The following is a 23,915-nucleotide window of genomic DNA, read 5'->3' as shown; positions in this document are numbered from 1 at the left end:
CCGTCACCGTCATGCAACAAATCGCTGTCTCCTCCACCACTGGATGGAGCGCCAAGGAGGGTGCAGCCAGCACGAAAAGCACGGGGCACCTCACCCCGTGTCGTACCTGGCTCCAGCGTTGCCGGCTGTGCTTTACATGGACTGTCCAATACCGCTTTGACCATGCCACGTCATAGATAAACCAAGTTTGTCTAAGGCAGGGACTAACTTTACCCGGTTCTGAAAGTTGAGGGACTAAGTTTTGTTGGTTTTAAAATTGAGGGACCATCTCTATACTTTCGAAAGAATTAAGGGACGAAAAATATACTTTTCCCTAAATGGAACGATTCCAAGCTGGTTGCCTCCTGTCCAAGCTGTCGTGGGAGAGCCCTTAGCTTGGGGCATCCTTTGAGTAATGACAGCATCTGGATCCTTGGGGTCAGGGCTTCCTCTTTCCCTTCCACAGATGTTGATGTTGCAGAATCTTCTTCGACAGTGGATCATTCCTCCCAGTTAGGCATATCCTGTATCCTCAACATTTTGAGCTTGGGAAAAGCAAGAACTGCATCCTTGGACATGGGATTAGCACCAGCACCCCACAGCCCACAAACTCGGTCCTAGTCTTGGTAAGCCCTGTTACTCCATCAATTTCCAGATATCTCAAGTTGGGCAGCTGACCAGTTGGTGGAAGATGCCCACATGAACTGCAGTCTATGAGTTTCAAGTATACAACTGAAGACACGTGGGTGTTTCCAAGCCATGTAGATACGTCCGGCCAAAGAATCCATTAATAACTACATATTCCAGGTTGTGTGGAGAGATTAACTGCTGAAATATTGTCAGCATCTTCTGAATGTGATTCATATGTGAGATTATTTTTTGCCTGTTAACAATGAGTCTATAGTACAAGTAGCTGCTCACTCTATAGTACAAGTAGCTGCTCTTTCCAATTTGGTAATCACAAGCTGCCTTAGCTGTGAGAGACTGAGAGAACTTCCAACCCTTCCAACTTCCACCCGTCTTGTTTTTTCCATTGTCACTTCGGCCACTAAAAGGAAATCCTTCTAATCCATCGAGGAATTCTAATCTGCATATTCCTTCTGGAACCTGATTTATTGGTATACAGTCAGAACTAGGCGCCTTAAATTGGACAACTGAGTGAGCGCCAAAGGAAGGTTGTTCAGAGCTTTGCACCTTTGCAGGTTTGTTATCTAAAGATTCATGAGGGAACCGATGGACTCTAAAAGGTAAGATATGTTTGCATCATTAAGATCAAGTAGTCAGGTGGATCAAACTTCTAATGCAATCTGGAATGCTTTGAATAGATGAACCAGTCAGATCTAAAACACGAATGCATGGAAGTCTCTTAAAAATTGTATTCTCAACACTTGATCCCTTATAATAGGAAAAAGATGATGTAATCATCTCTTTGTTCATATTGGGAGTGCGCTATATAATCCTTGTTAGTGACAACTGAAACACATCTTAGTTTGGGCAAAGTTTTATCCCCCAATGGTCTCCACAAAAACTTTCTTCTCCAGATATATGTTAACCAAGCTACCTTAAATGATCATGCATTTTGCACCAACTATCACTAATAGGGAAAAGCCTATCAGTAGCTCAGGTCAAATGCCTAGTAGTAGCGCAGGGAGCGGCACTACTAGTAAAGCGCTACAACTAACTTGTGGCAGTAGCGTGTTTTGACCCGCGCTACTGCTATACCTACTTAGCAGAGCGTTGTCCAAAAAACGCTAGCGTTCGTCCATCGAGCGCTACTGCTAAATAGTTGTAGCGCTTGTCTATGGTGCTACTGCTTCCTGCTAAAGAGCGCTACTGCTATATATTCACATATTTTTTTGCTACGTATTTGTGGTGTTTTTGTACAAGTTTTATACAGTATTCTAATCATATCATAAACATGAAATATGCTCATCATTTCATACACATAATAGTCTCATCATATCATCCAACACAAATCATGTCGTCTCATCATAATCACGATATAGCGACACAAGTTAAGTGACATGTCTCGAATACAAGCAATTGCATGGTCATCACATACACATGTTTCATCATCGATATCTAAACAAAGATATAGAAGAGAAGAGCGATCACTATGAGCAAGAGAGGGATAATGTAGTAGTTTTTTGGGCGCCGGTTCCGATCACTCTCTCGCACTAGCGTCAACCACAAGTAACTATCTTCCGCGTCGGCTCTACTATCGAACCCTCCGTGGCTGCCGCCCGAAAACCGGTGCACCTGCGACTGACACTCAGGCCACTCGTCGCACACTCCTGGAACCTTCCCTAATAGCACTTCTTCACCATCGATGATCTATGTGCCTGCATGGTCACATGAGTCGATAATATGCAACATATATAGTTGAGCAACAGAAAGAGACAGAGTTAGCAAAAATAGAAGCAACATATCATAAGCATAAATAACAAAGTTCATCGTACCCAAAATGCCCTACTACAGTGATCTTCGCTAGTAGAGGAGGATGGTTTAGTTACATCACAAAGTTTCGTCGTGCATAACTCAAAGTTTCATTATAGAGAAAGTAGTGACTAAATGGACACATTGTCATATATCGTCAATCACTCCAACATGTCGTGCCATCCATCCAAATCAGGAAGGAAGTTCTCGAGCGAAGTGGAAGGCTTCAGGCCGAGATGCTGAGTAGCTACGCGTGTTCAGACGGATTCCCGCGACATTTGCCCTTCTTCATAGAACATCCCTATTTTTTCGAGGACCTCCTTCATGATGATTTGGGCAAGTTCGCGCTGAATGTGATAGAATTCACCTCGGAGTCGATGATCCGGGATATTTCATAGTTTCTTTGCCCATTGCAGAATATCGGCATCGCCAGATCTAGGTGACATGCGAAGGTACTGGCAATCCCGTATGTACTACAGCATGTGGTGGAGGACATAGAATCCATCACTAAGAGTACCACTCGGTTGCTGGATGCAGCAGAAGTCGGTCTTATGGCCGAAGCAGGGCACATGGTTCCTTGTCTTCTTGAGCGTGATCTCTCTTTGGTTTGGGCGCCGTATCCTCTTCGGTTTCGGTTCTATATCGGCTAATTCGCCACCATCGACGCCGGTCTCGGTGCCGGTGTTCGTCTCGGTGCCGGTCTCGGTGTCGGTGCCGGTGTCGGTCTCAGTCTCGGATGTGACAAAGGGGTACTGCAACCATTGTTGCTCGTCCGGATAGTTTAAATAGTTGTTTGCCGCCTCGTAGACGTTGCAATTACCAGAACCCCCTCCCTCATCATTGTTAGCCATGTTTCCTACGATTAAGTCTAATCAATTAATTCTAGACCTAATAAAATGAATAATGACATTAAAAAGGGCTATGTTTTGCCGGAATGTTGATTCATTCCCGTTGCGGCAAATCCCAGGCACTCGATATGTCCTAGTTTCCAGCATAAGTCGTGCCGAAATTCACGAAATTTTTTGGCATGACCTTTGCTAAAAAATGGACAAATCGAGCGCCTCAGGAACAGAAATGAATCAACACTCCGACAAAACATAGGTCACTCGGAATCATTCCTTGCAAACAACAAAAGGCCACTTGGACACAATCGAACCACATCAATGTTGCATATAATAGGACCACTTAAGAACCTGTACATGAGCAACTACAACAGTAGATATACATGAGCAAACACTATTCAGGAATTTGCATATAACAAGACCACTTAAAATTTGCATCTCCTAGTGTTTGACACTTCAATAAAATCTACACAAATCTCATCCTCTCGCAAACTCAATTCAAAAACCAAATATAGATGGATGAATCCTAGAAACCTAGAACGTTTATATATTTCTGTCCCAAGTTACTGTCCTAATAAAAATTATGAACCCTAGAACTCAATTTATGTCCTAAATTTCAAATTATGGACCCTAGAACTCAATTCAAATTATGTCCTAAATTTCTTTCCTAATAAAATTGATTGAAAATTAAGAACCAACTAGACTTGCAGCACTAATAGAAATTTATATTTTTATATTGAATTTTTCTCTAAACTAAACCCTACTGTCTTAATTAACATCTAGGTAAACCCTACTGCCCTAACATTTATAGTTAAACCCTACTGCCCTAACCCTAGTGCCCTAATTAAAATCTAGTTAAATCCTACTGCCTTAACATTTCTAGTTAAACCCTACCGCCCTAGTTACTTAAGCATATACAGCTAAGTTGTTGAACCCTACTAATTAGATGAACCCTAGCTACTTAAGCATCTACAACTACTTAAGCACCCAAGCTAGGCAGAGGTAGGGGAGGAGGAGGAGGTGTAGGCGTGCTCACTTCAGGCGTCGGCGGAGTCAGGGAGCAGGAGGGGCAGAGCGGCCGAGGGAGGGGGCGCACGGCGTCGAGGTCGGGGTCGGGGTCGGGGCTCGGGCGTGCGGCGAGAGAGGACACCAGACGATGACGGAGGGCGGCAGACGGCGTGCAGAGGGCGACGGGAGGGCGCGCAGAGGCCGACGGCGATGTAGGGAGACGGCGGCGACAGTAGAGTGGGGATTTGGGGGAGAAGGGGGTAAGGGGGAGAAAGCCCGCGTGGGGCTTATGTCAAACGTAGCGGTAGCGCCGGTCGGAAAACAACGCTTTAGCTAAGTTAGATATAGCGCTGGTACATAAAACGCGCTACTGCTATAGGAAGTAGCTATTTATTTTCCTTTTTCTTTTCTTTTTTCCTTTCTTTTTTCCTTTTCTTTTTCCTTTTCTTTTTCCTTTTCTTTTTTACTTTTCGTTTTTTCCTTTCTCCTTTATTTAAGGAACTTAGTTATAGCGCATGTCAACAAAACGCGCTACTGCTAGATTAGCTATGGCGCTTGTTGGAAACATAGTGTACGGCCCCCGAGGAGCCTCAAATGTCACAGTGTCTCCTGTCAGCTTATTGAATTTCAACCTCACATTGCATGGGACGATCTGTGTAAAAAAAGCAAAATGACACAATGCAGTAATGCCAACACTAAAATTAAAATAGTTGTTACATTTCATCTAATTTCCTACCGCCTCATGACGAAAACTCGGCTGGAAGTAGATGCTGAATAGCTTGCCAGTTGCAAGGCTGCTGGCGCACCTTGACTTGCATAGTAGACATGGTGGTGGTGGTGGTGGCGCCATTTTCCTAAAGCAATATGAGCAAAGGATTAACGGTCCACTTCACAGGAAAGAAAAACAGTAGCATGTGATATTTTTGGTTCTTCCGCGAGAAGCAATTTGATGGACAATTATAATCCTAAGATCTAGTAACATATTAGATGACAAGGTACCACCTACCAAAGCATTTCGGTGGCACCTATTGCCGAAAAAACTTTTCACAAATATCTACCAAATCAGGATACCACCTGCCAAGACATTTCATCTAATTTGGCACCTATTGCCTAAGATAATTGATTAGAAAACAAGTGGCAAATTTAACTAAATTGGCACCTACATTTTGCCAAAAAATAAATTATTACAGAAAAACAAAAGCATCTAGCTATCCATCTACAGAAAAAATAACAATAAAAAGGTGCATACTAAATCAACTAAATCAACTAGCCTACTAAAATCAACTAGCATACTAAATCAACTAAATCAACTAACCTGCTAAATCAACTAAATCAAAGTGTTGCATATGAACTAGCCTACTAAATGAAAATGTAGCAGGGAGGAGAGGTTGTGGATGGAGGAGGGAGGAGGGAGAAGGAGGGGTGACTCGATGAGGGAGAAGAGAGTAGCGCGGAGGAGGAAGGCGGAGCGAGGGGCCAGCCGGCGGCGAATGGAGGGAGGACGGAGGAGGAAGGCGGACCGAGGAGGGGCTGGCGAGCGGCGAGTGGAGGGAGGATGAAGGAGGAGGCCGGTACCGAGTCTAGCGAGGAGGAGGAGGTGACGGCGGCGCAGAGGGAGGAGGGGCGACGGGGAAGGACCGGCGCGGGGGGAGGGGGTGAGGGGGACATCGAGTGAGTGTGAGTGTGAGTGGATCGGATAGAGGAGAGTGGGGGGTGGGAGATGGAATGGCTTAGCAGTAGCACGCTATAAAGAAAGGCGCTACTGCTAAATGACCAAGCAGTAGCGCCTTTCACAAAGAACGCGCTACTGCTATGTGTCAGCATGTAAAAATAGACATCAAAAATACATTGATCATCAATGATCTTTTTGTGTACAATCTGATTTGTCAATATGAGTCCTCACCGGTTTAGGAACCGGTGAAGACTCATATTGCGGCCATAAATTCTACACATGGAGTTCAATGAAGACCAGGTGCTTGTGAAAGTTTGAGAAGTAACATATTTAAGGTGGTAGAAACTCTCTTCACGGAGCGAGGTGGGACTAAATTTTTGTAGTAACCTTAGCAGTAGAGGTTATTGCAGAAATGCGCTACTGCTATGGTCCGTAGCAGTAGCGCTCTTCGTATTAACGTGCTGCTGCTAGAACTAGCCCCGCAGCGGCGTCGTGGCAATTATAACAGTAGCGCGTCTCAGGGCAGGCGCACTACTGCTACATTTATTTCAGCAGCAAGTTTTGTGTGCGCGCGCTACTGCTACATAACAGCAGCGCCTTATTTTAAAGTGTGATGCTGGTAAGATTCTGTGTATAGGCTTTCCCCTTGTAGTGTTATCTTTTATTTTTCTTTATATTTTCTTTTTTCCTTTTTGCTTTTTCTATTTCTTTTATTTTCATTTGCTTTTCTATTTCTTTTTCATTTTATTTTCTTTTCCTTAGCAGTAGCACTCTCCCTAGAAAACGCGCTGCTACAACGAACTTAGCGCTAGCGCGTTTTCCCCAAGCTCGCTACTACTATTCCTAGCCTGCCGGCAACAGTGTGGGAATTATAGTAGTAGCGTTTTTCCTGTAGACGCGCTACTGCTACCATCATAGCTGTAGCGCCCTTTGTGTCCCCGCGCTACGGGTAAGTAGCAGTAGCGCTTAGTTTTAACAGGCGCTACTGATAATCCTCTGTGTATAAGGTTTTCCCTCACTGGTAGAAAAAGGGCCTATAGTCCCGGTTCGTAAGGGCCTTTAGTCCCGGTTCCTGAACCGGGACTAAAGTGTCGGTACTAATGCCCCGACCCTTTAGTCCCGGTTCAATCTAGAACCGGGACTGATGGGCCTCCACGTGGGCAGTGCGCAGAGCCCAGTCAGGAGACCCTTTGGTCCCGGTTGGTGGCACCAACCGGGACCAATAGGCATCCACGCGTCAGCATTTCTGTGGCAGGGGTTTTTGTTTTTTTTTGAAAGGGGGGGGGGTTGGGGGTTTTGGGGGGTTAATTTAGGTGTTTCATATATTGTGTTAGCTAGCTATAATTAATAGAGAGAAGTGTCCTCTCTTATGTCCGTGCTTGGTCGACGCTACGTACTATACATACGTATAGAGAGGACTAGACACGCTGGCTAGCTAGTAAGCAAACGAAGGAAACAGAAGATCGTGATGAACATATATGCATACAGAGAGAAGTGATATCGACCACCTCTCTTTCTCCGAGAGATTGGTCGAACAACAAGTTCTCGTATATCTATCTGACACTACCGGCTACATATATACAATAATTATCTCTTACAAATATAATCATACGGACTCAGGGTCCACATAGAATTCTCCGTTTTCAGGGATCACGTGGTCAAGAAAGAATGCCGCCAATTCCTCTTGAATTGCTCGCATGCGAGCTGGTGCTAGGAGTTCAACCCGCTTCCGAAACATCTAATTTAAAGAAGGGGGTCAATACATATATTTATGAATGAATGAAACTCAACACAAATGATGGTAATATAATAAAATTGTGAATGTTGTTATTTACGTACTTCATATTGTTCTTCAGTGTAGCCCCGCTCACAGGTCGTGTGGCGGATGGACTCGCAAACATAGTATCCACAGAAATCATTCCCTTGTTCCTGCCACAACCACTTTACAAGAAATAGAGGTTAATCAAACTGATAAGCAAGAATGCCAAATGGTATTGATGAAACTAGCGCTTGAATGACTAGTACATGCGCTTAAAATGCTACTATAGTACTTACTTTCGGGTGTCTAAATTGCAGCTCCTTCGGCAGTCCCGGAGCTTTTCTGGTGAATTTTCTCCAAACCCTGCCGGAGAAAGAAAACAATTACTTGATATATCAGGAAATGAACAAAGTTGCTGATATGGTGGATAATGATCGATTTAACTTACTTCTCGAGTATTTGAGTCATGTCTGCATAGTCCCGGGGATCTTTTCGTCTTGAGTCTAAGACGGTTACTAGTCCCTGCTCAAGCTTAATATGTAGGAGAATATAGTGGAAACTGCACACGCATGCATAACTCATCAATTACATTACTATAGCCTTGACTAATATATAAGGGAAACCGAATACGCACAAGACAGTAACACTCATTTGAAGTTGTAAGGAAAGAGTATTATATCTTTGTTTTGATTTATTACCAACGATCGTAGCAAGTTGGCCTCGGTATCTGTGGGATGTAATTTAACCTGAGTTGCATCTATGAGATATGTGTTAATGAACCCAATATCACCGACTTGTCTTTTCTTCAATTCGGCGATCTTCAATCTGCATAATATAGTGAGGATGATTATAAATACATGCAATGAAAGAGATAAGCTATATAGAGAAACTTAATGACAGAAGTAGTACTACTTACAGACAGTAGCAGGCGAACATTGTTTTATCGAGGGCCAATTGATTGAAAAACTGATAGAACTCCTTAAATGGAACAGGCAACAGATCAATTCCAACGAGGTCATGCTCCTTTTTAACTTTCACATACAAAGTACTCCTCCCCCCAGAGTCTCTGCAGATTTTCAAGTACCAATCATGCAATCTTCGCATCATCGTTGATAGAGATCTTTCATCTTTGACGAGAGGCTTCCCGTACTCGTATCTTTGTATCTGCACGTCCATGGGTTCATAATGTACTTCGTCGGGCAGGTAATCTGCAAGATTGCTATAACCGGGCACCATCCTCGGATCATTAGCGACGTTGTGGCTAGGCACCTTGAGCGGGGGGCATGATTGCTTCGCTTGTTCGCCGAGCTGGGCAATTTGTTTCCCAGCTCGTCGTTCTTTCAGCCTTTGATCACTGACAGTACTTCCCGACCGCTCCGCTTCAGCAAATTCCTTTCCAACAATGCGGTCATAGTTTCCTTTCGGCGAATCAGACTTCGGTGGTTTTGTCAGGGCAGCCAGAGTGCGCTTCACTTTCACCCGATCTACCTTCTCCTCCGGAGGTGGATGTTTCTTTGCTTTCACCCCTTCAAGAAGTTCCTCACTTCTTCTCGCACGATCTCGGCATTCTCCTCCAGGGTCCTCTCATATGGTATCTTCTCTGGAGTTTTCAGAGAAGGACCAAATCTGTATGTCCTCCCACCTCTGGTTGTACTGCTAGACGCCGACCGAGCAGACGGAGCGGTTGTCTTCTTTACTTGCTTAAGAGGCGGAGGAGAAGGACTACGATGCGCCGGAGCAGCTGGAGTGGCGGCAAGTCTCTTCCGCCCTTGCGGACGAGGCGGAGAAGGAGGAGGCTGGCTGCTCGGGCGCGTCGGCGCAGGCGGAGAAGGAGGCGGAGTGCCGCCACGCGCCGGAGAAGGAGCCGGCCGAGGGCCCTGATCGTCACTCGCCGGCGGAGGAGGCGGTGGAGGCGGAGTGCCCTGACTTGCCGGAGGAGGAGGAGGAGGAGGCGGAGGCGTCCAGTTCGGAAGGTTGATGAGGTCCTTCCGCCATAGGCATGGAGTCTTCAGAGCAGACCCCAGCCGAGTCTCCCCTTCACCGGTAGGGTGGTCAAGCTGGTGGTCCTCAAATCCCTCCTTTATCTCATCCACCATCACCCTAGCATATCCTTCTGGAATCGGCCGGCAGTGAAAAGTTGTGCCGGGTTCAGTAGGATAAACAGAGCCAACAGCCGCCTTGACCTTCAAATTCATCCATTGCGTCATAAGGTGGCAATTTTGAGACTCCGTGATAGCATCCACGGGATAGCTGGCAGGAGCCGTCAAGGCATGCTCCGGCTGAAGCAGCTCGGTGGAAGTCACGCTGCTTCTGCGCTGAGATGGCGGGGTAGCTTCGGGGGAGGCTTCGGCAGTACGTTTGCTGCGATTTGCTTCTCGTTCCTCTATCGCGTCTACCCTTGCTTGCAGCGCCTGCATTTGGGTATGCTGCACTTTTTTCCTCTTCTCATGGGATTTGTAACCGCCTGCGTCCGGAAACCCAACCTTCCACGGAATGGAGCCTGGCGTGCCTCGTGTCCGTCCAGGGTGCTCAGGATTCCCGAGGGCCATTGTGAGCTCGTCGTTCTCTCTGTCTGGAAAGAACGTCCCTTCCTGCGCTGCTTCGATATACTGCTTAAGCTTACTGACTGGTATGTCCATTTGATCGTTCGTCCAAATGCACTTCCCTGTTTCAGGGTCCAGGGTTCCGCCAGCCCCGAAGAACCAAGTCCGGCAACGGTCTGGCCAGTTATTTGTCTCTGGTTCGATCCCTTTATGAACCAGATCATTCTCAATCTTGGACCACTTAGGCCGGGCTACGAGGTAGCCACCTGACCCCGTGCGATGGTGAAGCTTCTTCTTTGCAGCATTTTTCTTATTTGTCGCCGACATCTTCTTACTCTTTTCCGATATCTTGTGGGCCACAAATGCGGGCCAGTGATATCTGATCTTCTCATATTTGCCCTTGAATTCTGGTGTCTCATTATTTTCGACAAACTTATTCAGCTCTTTCTTCCACCTCCTGAATAGTTCTGCCATCCTCTTCAGAGCAAAAGACTTGATTAATTTCTCTTTAACTTGGTTCTCTGGATTATCCTCAGGCGGTAGGGTGAAATTTGACTTCAGCTCAGTCCAAAGATCATTTTTCTGCATATCATTGACATAAGACACCTCAGGGTCTTCTGTAGCCGGCTTAAACCATTGCTGGATGCTTATCGGGATCTTGTCCCTAACCAGAACCCTGCACTGAGCAACAAATGCGCTCTTTGTCCGGAGGGGTTCAATAGGTTGGCCGTCGGGCGCGATTGCTATGATCTCAAACTTTTCATCCGAGCTCAACTTTTTCTTCGGGCCTTGTCTCTTTACCGAAGTTGTGCTCGATCCGGAGGGCTAGAAAAAAGAACAAAGACTTAATTAATATGTGTACATACCAAAACAATGAATGCATCAATCAGCTAGTCAGCATAGGCTTAACTAATATATATACCTGGCCGGACTCGGTTCGGTCACCGGAGCCATCATCACGGTCTCCTTCTTGCACCGGCATTGGGTCACCGGAGCCGTCCTCATGTTCTTCTTCTTGCACCGGCATTAGGTCACCGTAGCCAGCTTGTTCACCCTCTCCTTCCAGACCATCGGTTTCGTTGAGAAACAACGAGATGGCATCACTTCCTTCTGCGATTATGTCCCTCAATAACGCTTCTTTTGTTGCTTCGTCTAGGGCGGTGTCCATAGTTTCTACAAATATTTACAACATGGCAATTATTATTCAAACATGAAAGATGGATATATTAGTGCCAAACGTAGAACTAGCTACCTAATCATAGTAAGCTATCGGGAGGGGGTATATATCGACAATGACGACACTACATCTATGTCCCTCGACGACCCTCATTCCCGATAAAAAAAAGAGGAAGAAGAAAAAAAAAGGAGAAGAAAGAATACAGGAGAAGAACCCTCAACCCCTCGAACCCTCGACGACCCTGGAACCCTCGACCCCTAGATGACCCTCTTCTTCCTCATGTTCGAGAGGATCGCCGAGGGGTCGGGAGGTTGCCTAGTGTCAAAGGATTCAACAAAACCATGTCTTCATCATTAGGCGAAAGTAACATGTGCATGATGGTACGAAGCTCTTCAAAGTTGTTCTGGAACGGAGTCCCAGATAGGATAATTCGCTTTTTGGTACAAAGTTCAGAAAGAGCCTTCCGAATATCGCTATTTGGAAGGCCTTTGCTGAATTCGTACCAAAAGGCGGATTATTCTATCCGGGACTCCATTCCAGAACAACTTTGCAGAACTTCGTACCAACATGCCCTGGTTACTTCCGGCTAATGATGAAGGCATGGATTTCTTCAATACTTTGACACTAGGAAACCTCTCTCGACCCCTCGGCGATCCTCGACCCCTCGAACCCTTGACGACCCTGGAATCCTCGACCCCTAGACAACCCTCTTCTTCCTCTCATGTTTGAGAGGATCGCCGAGGGGTCGGGAGGTTGCCTAGTGTCAAAGGATTCAACAAAACCATGTCTTCATCATTAGGCGAAAGTAACATGTGCATGATGGTACGAAGCTCTTCAAAGTTGTTCTGGAACGGAGTCCCAGATAGGATAATTCGCTTTTTGGTACAAAGTTCAGAAAGAGCCTTTCGAATATCGCTATTTGGAAGGCCTTTGCTGAATTCGTACCAAAAGGCGGATTATTCTATCCGGGACTCCATTCCAGAACAACTTTGCAGAACTTCGTACCAACATGCCCTGGTTACTTCCGGCTAATGATGAAGGCATGGATTTCTTCAATACTTTGACACTAGGAAACCTCTCTCGACCCCTCGAACCCTCGACGACCCTGGAACCCTCGACCCCTAGACGACCCTCTTCTTCCTCTCATGTTCGAGAGGATCGCCGAGGGGTCGGGAGGTTGCCTAGTGTCAAAGGATTCAAAAAAAAGAAGAAAAAAAAGAGGAGAAGAAGAAAGGAATAGTGGAGAAGAAGAGAAAATAGAATATATTCTATTTTCTCTTCTTCTCCACTATTCCTTTCTTCTTCTCCTCTTCTTTTTCTTCTTTTTTCTTCTTCTTATTTATTTCTCCTCTTCTTTTCGGTAGAGGAAACCCTAAATAGCTAGCAAGTATTGTGGGTGTGAGATACATGTGGCCTTCGGTGTCGGACACTACATCCACGTCCCACAAGTGACGTGGGCGTCGAAGCCCGCGCCACTTGTGGGATGTGGATGTAGTGTCCGACACCGACGGTACATGTATCTCACACCGACGATACTTTCTATTTAGGGTTTCTCCTCTACCGCTCGGCGACCCTCTCGACGACCCTCGTTCTCGATAAAATAAAGAGGAAGAAGTAGAAGAAAAAAGAAGAGAAGAAAGAATAGAGGAGAAGACTTCCTCTTCTTCCTCTTCTCTTCTTCTCCCTCTTCTTCCCCTTCTTCCTCGCCTCTCTCATGAATGTCCGACGTTCTCGACCCCCCCCCCCACGTGTCGAAGAAAAAAAAGAAGAAAAAAAATAGGAGAAGAAGAAAGGAATAGAGGAGAAAAGAGAAAATAGAATATATATTCTATTTTTCTATTCTTCTCCTCTATTCCTTTCTTCTTCTCCTCTTCTTTTTCTTCTTTTTTCTTCTTCTTATTTATTTCTCCTCGTCTTCCTCTCCCCTCTCGGCGACCCTAGACCCCCTCTCGACCCTCGACCCCTAGGCGACCGTCGACCCCTCTTTTTTTTTCTTCCTCTTCTTTTTTATCCTCTTCTTCCTCTACCGCTCGGCGACCCTCGACGACCCTCGTTCCCGATAAAAAAAAGAGGAAGAAGAAGAAAAAAAAGAGGAGAAGAAAGAATAGAGGAGATCTTCTCCTCTATTCTTTCTTCTCCTCTTTTTTCTTTTCTTATTCCTCTTCTTTTTTTATCCTCTTCCTCCTCTCATGTTCGACGACCCTCGACCCCTCGGCGACCCTAGACCCCCTCTCGACCCCCTCTTCTTCTCCCTCTTCTTCCCCTTCTTCCCCGCCTCTCTCATGAATGTCCGACGTCCCCCCTCCCCCCCCCCCCTCATCATCATCTATCATCCCCCCTCTCATGTTCGAACTTTTCTGAACATATATAGCCACACATACACATAGCCACATACACATACATAGCCACACATACATATAGAAATTTTCTGAACATATATATATATAGCCACATTCATATAAACTTTTCTGAACATATATAGATGATTTTCTAAAAATGTAACTTTTGCATATATGAACAGGAGAGCAGCGGCGGCAATGGGTGGCATCGTCGGCGACGATGATGGGAAAGGGGGGAGCTCACTGGGGGCGGGCGGCGACGGGGAGAGGAGGCCAGCGACGGGAAGGAGGACGGCGGGCTCGAGGACGGCGTGCGCGGGGCTCGGGGACGACGGGCTCGGGGTGGCACACGGCGACGGGGACGGCCGCGGGCTCGGGGCGGCACACGGCGACGGGGACGATCGAGGAGGCGGGGCTCGGGGCAGGGCGCGCGGACGGCAGCGAGCTCGGGGCAGGGCGGCCGGCGACAGGCAGGAGGGCGCGACGACGACGACAGCGACAGGGCGCGGCGACGGCGATGGGGCAGGGCGCAGCGACGGCGACGGGGCAGGGCGCGGCGACGGCGATGAGGAGGACGAGCAGCCTGGCGGCGTCGGCGATGGGGAATGGAGCAGTTGGTGAAAATTTCCAAAGTGTGGGCTTATATAGCAGAGCCTTTAGTCCCGGTTCGTGGCAGCAACCGGGACCAAAGGTGGGCATTAGTCCCGGTTGGTGCCACCAACCGAGACCAAAGGCCTCTTTTCGGCAGCCCAAAGGGCAGGAAGCGAAGGCCATTGGTCCCGGTTGGTGGCACCAACCGGGACTAAAGGGGGGCAATGGTCACGGTTGGTGCCACGAACCGTGACCAATGCCACCTTTAGTCCCGGTTGGTGCCACCAACCGGGACCAGTGGCCTTGTGCTGCCCCGCGCCCAAAAGTTTAGGCCCACATCGCTAGCTGAAGGGCGCCGGCACTGGTTTATAAGCGCTGGTGTGCCTCCTCATTCGAGCTCCTCTCTAATGCAGGCTTTCAGGCCTAACCTTGCTACTGCCTGTGGGCCTATTGGGCCTTCTGCGGGCCTAAATCCTGGCCCATGTAGGGTTTCTAGTCGTATTCAGGCCGTGGAGGCCCAGTAGGAGGCATTTTTTTGGTTTTTTCTTTTTTATTTCTACATTTTTTGGTTTTTTATTTTTTTATTTCTACTTAAAACTAAATACTTACAGTTTTTTAGTGATTTCTTTTTGCTTTTAGGTCACAAAAATTATAAACTTTCTGTTAGTGCCATTAGTTTTAAATTTTAAATAGTTTAAATTTGAATTTTTAAAAATTTGTGTGAATCACTAGTTTATGAATAACTTTACTACAAAAATAGAATTTTTTTTATTTATTTTTTATTTCTACTTAAAACTAAATACTTACAGTTTTTTAGTGATTTCCTTTTGCTTTTAGGTCACAAAAATTATAAACTTTCTGTTAGTGCCATTAGTTTTAAATTTTGAATAGTTTAAATTTGAATTTTTAAAAATTTGTGTGAATCACTAGTTTATGAATAACTTTACTATAAAAATAGAATTTTTTTTCTATTTATTTTTTATTTCTACTTACAACTAAATACTTACAGTTTTTTAGTGATTTCTTTTTGCTTTTAGGTCACAAAAATTATAAACTTTCTATTAGTGCCATTAGTTTTAAATTTTGAATAGTTTAAATTTGAATTTTTAAAAATTTGTGTGAATCACTAGTTTATGAATAACTTTACTATAAAAATAGAATTTTTTTTCTTCTTTGCTATTTATTTTTTTATTTATACTTACAATTAAATACTTATAGTTTTATTTTAGGTCACAAAAATTATATTCTTTTTGCTATTGAAGAATATTATAGTTTTATTTTAGTTGATCATAACATAATATTTTAATTGATTGTTTTTATTTTCATAAAAGTTTTGTAGTTTATTCTGTTTGCTATTAATTCATTCTTTGAGCTAAATGACTCTGAAATTGGAAAGCATTTCAAAATGAACTCTGAAAAGGTTGAAAGTTGGCATGGTATCATCATTTCACCCACATAGCATGTTCCAAAAAGTAGAGAGGGTTACGACAAAAACTTGATGCACTTCGTGTACAAAATGGACAATCACTTTCGAAGTATCAAAGTTTCGAACCATAAGACATGAAAGCATTTCAAATGAACTCTGAAAAAGTTGAAAGTTGGGATGGTATCATAATTTCACCCACATAGCATGTGCATGTACAAAACGGACAATGGTAGCATGTTCGTCTGTTACAAATTTGGCATGGTATCATCATAATAGTTGCGGGAGAAAGTCTTCACTTTTGCTTCGCTTGTGTCATTTGCTTATTGCGCCGTAACCATGGATAATCTTCATTGTTTATCAGGATGCTTGGGTCAGCCTTGACATTGAAGGGAGGAATTTCATGAAACTTTTCATAATCTTCAGACATGTCTGTCTTGCCGTCCACTCCCAGGATGTCCCTTTTTCCTGAAAGAACTATGTGGCGCTTTGGCTCATCGTATGATGTATTCGCTTCCTTATCTTTTCTTTTTCTTGGTTTGGTAGACATGTCCTTCACATAGATAACATGTGCCACATCATTGGCTAGGACGAACGGTTCGTCAGTGTACCCAAGATTTTTCAGATCCACTGTTGTCATTCCGTACTGTGGGTCTACCTGTACCCCACCGCCTAACAGATTGACCCATTTGCACTTAAACAAAGGGACCTTAAAATCAGGTCCGTAGTCAAGTTCCCATATGTCCACTATGTAACCATAATATGTATCCTTTCCGCTCTCAGTTGCTGCATCAAAGCGGAAACTACTGTTTTGGTTTGTGCTCTTTTGATCTTGGGCGATCGTGTAAAATGTATTCCCATTTATCTCGTATCCTTTGTAAGTCAATACAGTCAAAGATGGTCCCCTGGACAACAAGTACAACTCATCACAAACAGTGTTGTCACCTCTGAGACGTGTTTCCAACCAACTGCTGAAAGTCCTGATGTGTTCACATGTAATCCAGTCGTCGCACTGCTCCGGGTGTTTGGAGCGCAGACTGTTCTTGTGTTCATCGACATACGGGGTCACCAAGGTAGAGTTCTGTAGAACTGTGTAGTGTGCTTGAGACCAAGAATATCCGTCCCTGCATATTATTGAGTCTCTTCCAAGAGTGCCTTTTCCAGTCAGTCTCCCCTCATACCGCGATTTAGGGAGACCTATCTTGTTAAGGCCAGGAATGAAGTCAACACAAAACCCGATAACATCCTCTGTTTGATGGCCCATGGAGATGCTTCCTTCTGGCCTAGCGCGGTTACGGACATATTTCTTTAGGACTCCCATGAACCTCTCAAAGGGGAACATATTGTGTAGAAATACGGGCCCCAGGATGACAATCTCGTCGACTAGATGAACTAGGACGTGCGTCATGATATTGAAGAAGGATGGTGGGAACACCAGCTCGAAACTGACAAGACATTGCGCCACATCACTCCTTAGCCTTGGTACGATTTCTGGATCGATCACCTTCTGAGAGATTGCATTGAGGAATGCACATAGCTTCACAATGGCTAATAGGACGTTTTCCGGTAGAAGCCCCCTCAATGCAACCGGAAGCAGTTGCGTCATAATCACGTGGCAGTCATGAGACTTTAGGTTCTGAAACTTTTTCTCTGGCATATTTATTATTCCCTTTATATTCGACGAGAAGCCAGTCGTGACCTTCATATTGAGCAGACATTCAAAAAAGATTTCTTTCTCTTCTTTCGTAAGAGCGTAGCTGGGAGGACCTTTATACTGCTTCGGAGGCATGCCGTCTTTTTCATGCAAATGTTGCAGGTCCTCCCGTGCCTCAGGTGTATCTTTTGTCTTCCCATACACGCCCAAGAAGCCTAGCAGGTTCACGCAAAGGTTCTTCGTCACGTGCATCACGTCGATTGAGGAGCAGACCTCTAGGTCTTTCCAGTAGGGTAGGTCCCAAAATATAGATTTCTTCTTCCACATGGGTGCGTATCCCTCAGCGTCATTCGGAACAGCTAGTCCATCGGGACCCTTTCCAAACATTACGTAGTGTAAATCATTGACCATAGCAAGCACGTGATCACCAGTGCGCATGGCGGGCTTCTTCTGGTGATCTGCCTCGCCTTTGAAATGCTTGCCTTTCTTTCGACATTGATGGTTGGTCGGAAGAAATCGACGATGGCCCAGGTACACATTCTTCCTGCATTTGTCCAGGTATATACTTTCAGTGTCATCTAAACAGTGCGTGCATGCGTGGTATCCTTTGTTTGTCTGTCCTGAAAGGTTACTGAGAGCGGGCCAATCGTTGATGGTCACGAACAGCAACGCCTTAAGGTTAAATTCCTCCTGTCTGTGCTCATCCCACGTACGTACACCATTTCCATTCCACAGCTGTAAAAGTTCTTCAACTAATGGCCTTAGGTACACATCAATTTCGTTGCCGGGTTGCTTAGGGCCTTGGATGAGAACTGGCATCATAATGAACTTCCGCTTCATGCACATCCAAGGAGGAAGGTTATACATACATAGAGTCACGGGCCAGGTGCTGTGATTGCTGCTCTGCTCCCCGAAAGGATTAATGCCATTCGCGCTTAAAGCAAACCATACATTCCTTGGGTCCTTTGCAAACTCATCCCAGTACTTTCTCTCGATTTTTCTCCACTGTGACCCGTCAGCGGGTGCTCTCAACTTCCCATCTTTCTTTCGATTCTCACTGTGCCATCGCATCAACTTGGCATGCTCTTCGTTTCTGAACAGACGTTTCAACCGTGGTATTATAGGAGCATACCACATCACCTTTGTAGGAACCCTCTTCCTGAGGGGCACGCCGTCAACATCACCAGGGTCATCTCGTCTGATCTTATACCGCAACGCACCGCATACCGGGCATGTGTTCAGATCCTTGTATGCACCGCGGTAGAGGATGCAGTCATTAGGGCATGCATGTATCTTCTCCACCTCCAATCCTAGAGGGCATACGACCTTCTTTGCTGCGTATGTACTGTCGGGCAATTCGTTATCCTTTGGAAGCTTCTTCTTCAATATTTTCAGTAGCTTCTCAAATCCTTTGTCAGCCACAGCATTCTCTGCCTTCCACTGCAGCAATTCCAGCACGGTACCGAGATTTGTGTTGCCATCTTCGCAATTGGGGTATAACCCTTTTTTGTGATACTCTAACATGCGATCGAACTTCAGCTTCTCCTTTTGACTAATGCATTGCGTCCTTGCATCGCCAATGACCCGGCGGAGATCATCATCATCGGGCACATCGTCTGGTTCCTCTTGATCTTCAGCAGCTTCACCCGTGGCAGCATCATTGGGCACATCGTCTGGTTCCTCTTGATCTTCACCAGCTCCCCCCGTTGCAGCATCACCGTATTCAGGGGGCACATAGTTGTCATCGTACTCTTCTTCTTCGTCGTCTTCCATCATAACCCCTATTTCTCCGTGCCTCGTCCAAACATTATAGTGTGGCATGAAACCCTTGTAAAGCAGGTGGGAGTGAAGGATTTTACGGTTAGAGTAAGACCTCGTATTCCCACATTCAGTGCATGGACAACACATAAAACCATTCTGCTTGTTTGCCTCAGCCGCATCGAGAAACTCATGCACGCCCTTAATGTACTCGCGGGTGTGTCTGTCACCGTACATCCATTGCCGGTTCATCTGCGTGGATTATATATAATTAAGTGTCTAAATTAATAGAAGTTCATCATCACATTAAAACCAAAGTGCATACATAGTTCTCATCTAATAACATATAGCTCTCCAGAGCATCTAATTAATTAAACCATACATTGAAACTATGTAAAACATTTCAATGCGAAAACAAATGCAATCATAATCGCAACCAAGGTAACAATTGATCCAACGGCATAATGATACCAAGCCTCGGTATGAATGGCATATTTTCTAATCTTTCTAATCTTCAAGCGCATTGCATCCATCTTGATCTTGTGATCATCGACGACATCCGCAACATGCAACTCCAATATCATCTTCTCCTCCTCAATTTTTTTTATTTTTTCCTTCAACAAATTGTTTTCTTCTTCAACTAAATTTAACCTCTCGACAATAGGGTCGGTTGGCATTTCCGATTCACATACATCCTAGATAAATAAAATCTATGTCACGTTGGTCGGCATAATTTTCATAAACAATAAATGAACCAATAGTTATAAAGATAATATACATACCAAATCCGAATCATAGACAGGACGAGGGCCGACGGGGGCGGATACCAAAACCATCGCACTATATAATAATAAATGTAAGAAAATGATACAAGTATCTATCTAAACATACAAGTAAGAATATTTTTCCTTTCAGAAAGAAGATAAGAACAAGAGGCTCACCACGGTGGTGTCGGTGATGAGATCAGCGCGGGTGATCGACAACGGTGAAGACGGGGACGGGGCGTGACGGACCGCTAAATCTAGACAAATCTCGAGGAAAATGGAGCTTGGAGGTCGAGCTTCGAGAGGAGAAAGCTTAAGTAGTGTGGCTCGGGCATTCCATCGAACACCTCATGTGCATAGGAGGTGAGCTAGAGCACCACAAAGCCCTCTCCCCCTCGGCCAGAAAAAACAGAGCACTGTGCTCTGCTCTTGCGCGAGGGGGTATATATAGGCACCTCATTGGTCCCGGTTGGTGACATGAGTCGGGACTAAAGGGGAGCCTTTGGTCCCGGTTCAAGCCACCAACCGGGACCAATGGTGGTGGGCCAGGAGCGAGGCCCATTGGTCCCGGTTTGTCCCCCCAACCGGGACCAAAAGGTCCAGACGAACCGGGACCAATGGCCCACGTGGCCCGGCCGGCCCCCTGGGCCCAAGAACCGGGACCAATGCCCACATTGGTCCCGGTTCTAGACTGAACCGGGACTAATGGGCTGAGCCGGCCTGGACCATAGCCCTGTTTTCTACTAGTGCCTAGTAGTGTATGGTCAGCAAGTAAACGGTCTGATTGTGGGATATTCCTATATATGAACTCAGAGTAATATTCTTCAGTTGTATCTTCTTGAAGTTGTTCATCATGTTCCTCCACAAAAGCTTCAGCAGCCCAAAGCCTGATTAGATCATCATGACATATGCGCCAATCTTCTGGATATGAGGCTAAATAGAGGAAACATTTCTTCAAATGCCGTGGTAGATCATCATAACTCGAATACAAAGCACATCTGAGCTCAGTTGGAAGATTACCCATAGACCAAGCACTTCTCTTTAAAACCATTCTCCATTCCTTCTCAGATTTCCATTTAGTTACAAGACACTAGCAGTAACCTGGATTGTGAGAGGTAGTCCACCACATCTATCTCTCGAAGGTTTTCATTTTTCTTTCCTTATCAATGTTCACACTCTTCCAAAGCAGCTCCCATCATGTATCTGCTGGCATCTCGATTGCATCAATGTTCAGCTCGATGCACATCTTCCACCCCAATTGCATGCAAAACTGTATCATGTCGAGTGGTTACTAGAATGACTCCCGTTGCAGCAGCATGTAATGGAGTTCTCAGCAAATAGTCCACACCGCATTGCTCAAGTGAGAGAGATCAGAGTACCCCTGAGAAACACAAACCCATGCTCGGTTGCTGAAGGCTCCTTTGACTTTTGGTTGTTATATATCGTGTCATCTAACACTAATGTGGCAACAATATTTGTGTGAAGTGTGAATGATGAAGTGCATTCTGAATTTTAGCGCATAGTACTTTTTTGACGAATCGAAGGGCGTGATAGTCATAGGAATTGATGATGATTGAAATGTTTTGTAATATAACTCTTTTATATCAGTAAAAATTACGTGGTTGGACATCGAGGACCATGATAGGTGGAGCCGGGCTGGCCTCCTCCTAACCTGAATGGTTACTCCACTGTGTTATTCACAACTCTTCTAGTACAATAGACTCACAAATATCACTACTAGAGAAACAATTATTAACGATGATGGAAAAAAACTATTGGTCGTTAAAAGAACTAAAGCAAACCCCGCACGATAAAATCAGGCTACCAAATATACTCGTAACAGCCACCGAACTACTCGTGGCTTAAAAATCTCATGGGTGTGGTCGTTATTGACTCAATCACCTCTCCTTTAATTATCTCTCCTTCCTAACATGACCTTCTCTCGTTTCATCTCCCACATGACCCGCCGCCTCTCTCTCGTTTCCTCTTCCACCCGATCCGCCGCCGCGAGCATGACCTCCACCTTCCGTGTTGCGCCTCGTCCATCCAGCCTCATCAAGATGCGACACATCCATGTCCTCCCCCATCCATGGCCATCGGAGAGCATGAGAGGTAATAGCTAACCCTCGACCGGCCTCCCGCATGGTGTAGGGGCTGAGGTGAGGAGGATGGAGAGGCGGCGGGTGGAGGGGACGAGTGGTCTTCCCTAGGATGTGCGCGGGGAGAAGGATGCGCATGTGTCGCCGCAGCAGGAAGGAAGTCCCCACCCTGAAGATGTTCCTTGCTGCAGATTTATGGATAGATGTGAATTAGGGAGAGCGGTGAGTACAAGCTCTTCTTTACATGTTTTTCTTTTATGATCTTTCTCCAATTAAGGTATTTTAGGAAGGTAAAAATCGCTTAAGTTGTTTTCTTCAGAGAAGATGGTTCCGCATTTGCCTGTTTGCTCTTGAATCAGTTCCAACAAAGATGGTGCTGATTTTGTTCTTTTTGTTTCTACAGGTTCGAATACTACCATCAGAAAAATCTATTTGAGAATCACCGTTTTTTCTGGTCTCGAAAAATCTATTAAGTTCAATCTGAACTTTATCTTCAGAGAAGATGGTGTTTGTTTCCTGCAGACCGTCTGCCAATACGCGAGGTATCATCTATGCCCAAATTGGTTTATAGGATACATAAGATAGTATGGTGATCCATGGAAAGTTAAGTTTACATTGCCGGGTGTAGGCAATAGGATGTACTTATATGCAGAGGAGTTGGTACAAGAGAACAAGCAGCTTGATTCCTGCCCCAGACTGTCTGAAGCAATGCAGTACAAAGCTAGCATCAAGTTAATTGATTCTAGCCTGACGAAACACACACGTACAAAGCTCCTGATGTATCTTTGCGTTGATCGATCCTCACGGCTGAAAACGTACTAGTACACGTGCACACACAAACCGGCATATTGCCACATGCTTGTATCAAGCCTGGTTCTTTTCGTTTATTTCCTCTCACTATTAAATGTTTACAAATGGATATACATACGTATATGTGGCAGCTAGGATTAACACAAGCTAACCTACTTGGTTACAAGTTCTAATCCTAAAATACTAGCTCATTGTTCTGTATTTCCAGCATACTCTTTGTGTACTTTAATTAGCTTTAGCAAAACAAAAAACAAAACAAAACGTTTTTGGCACCACCGTGGTTTCTTGTTTCATTATATATTGTGTTTCCAGCTGCTCCCGACGGTAGGTGCTATTGTCTGATTTGAATAAGAGCTGTGGATGTTTGCATTTGAATTCTGTTATGATCATTCATATTAGTACATATCGATGCTCTCTATGCCTATAACCATTGATGCCTTCTAATTACGATCAAGTTAGTTGTTTTCGTACACTGATTTTATCTGGTATTATACTTTGTGCCAACTTATTTACATTGACTGACTTTCATTAAATTTCCCAACATTTTTTAGGACTGATGATCAAGCTTATAATATATAGAAGAATGAGGAGGCATTGTAATCGCTGCTGAAGAATTATATCCATTCAAACAAGGATGGTGCCTCTCGATTGAAGATTTAGAAATATTATCACATTTTCCAATTAGAAATGAGGTAGTACCGTGGTCATGTAAAGAGTGATTTTCACCCAAATTTCTTAAATGGTATACTAATTGTAGAATTGTATGGTGGAATTTTGTCAATTTCTCTCTTGTCTATTAATAAAAGATAAAAGAGGCTTTTGTTAATTCAAATGTTGGATGTCGCATAATGTGATCGTTTGCGATTCTAAGGTGGTTGATCGGAGATGGTATATAACGTGGTATGATGCTTTGATCACCATGAAAAATTAGCGATCGCCATTCGAACATTATTAGCGACGAAAAAATGGCCGTTAATACTATAATTGTGGTCGTTATTGACTTGGGATTTACGACAACACATCATCCCGTCGTTACGAGAAGAACGACCACGAAAGCTATG

The 23,915-nt window shown here is 44.9% G+C and overlaps 1 pseudogene; it reads right to left on the bottom strand.

Moving 5' to 3' along the window:
* Positions 1 to 22,182, bottom strand: part of LOC147987353 (putative disease resistance RPP13-like protein 1) — a 58,934-nt pseudogene extending 36,752 nt beyond the window's left edge.
* Between the last annotated feature and the right edge of the window lie 1,733 nt (positions 22,183 to 23,915).

The sequence above is a fragment of the Triticum urartu genome, chromosome 2A (genome assembly GCF_056163025.1).
Source record: "Triticum urartu cultivar PI428250 chromosome 2A, HENAU_Tu73, whole genome shotgun sequence".
In the NCBI taxonomy this organism is placed as follows: Eukaryota; Viridiplantae; Streptophyta; class Magnoliopsida; order Poales; family Poaceae; genus Triticum; species Triticum urartu.
This window is presented reverse-complemented; position numbering and strand designations above follow the sequence as displayed.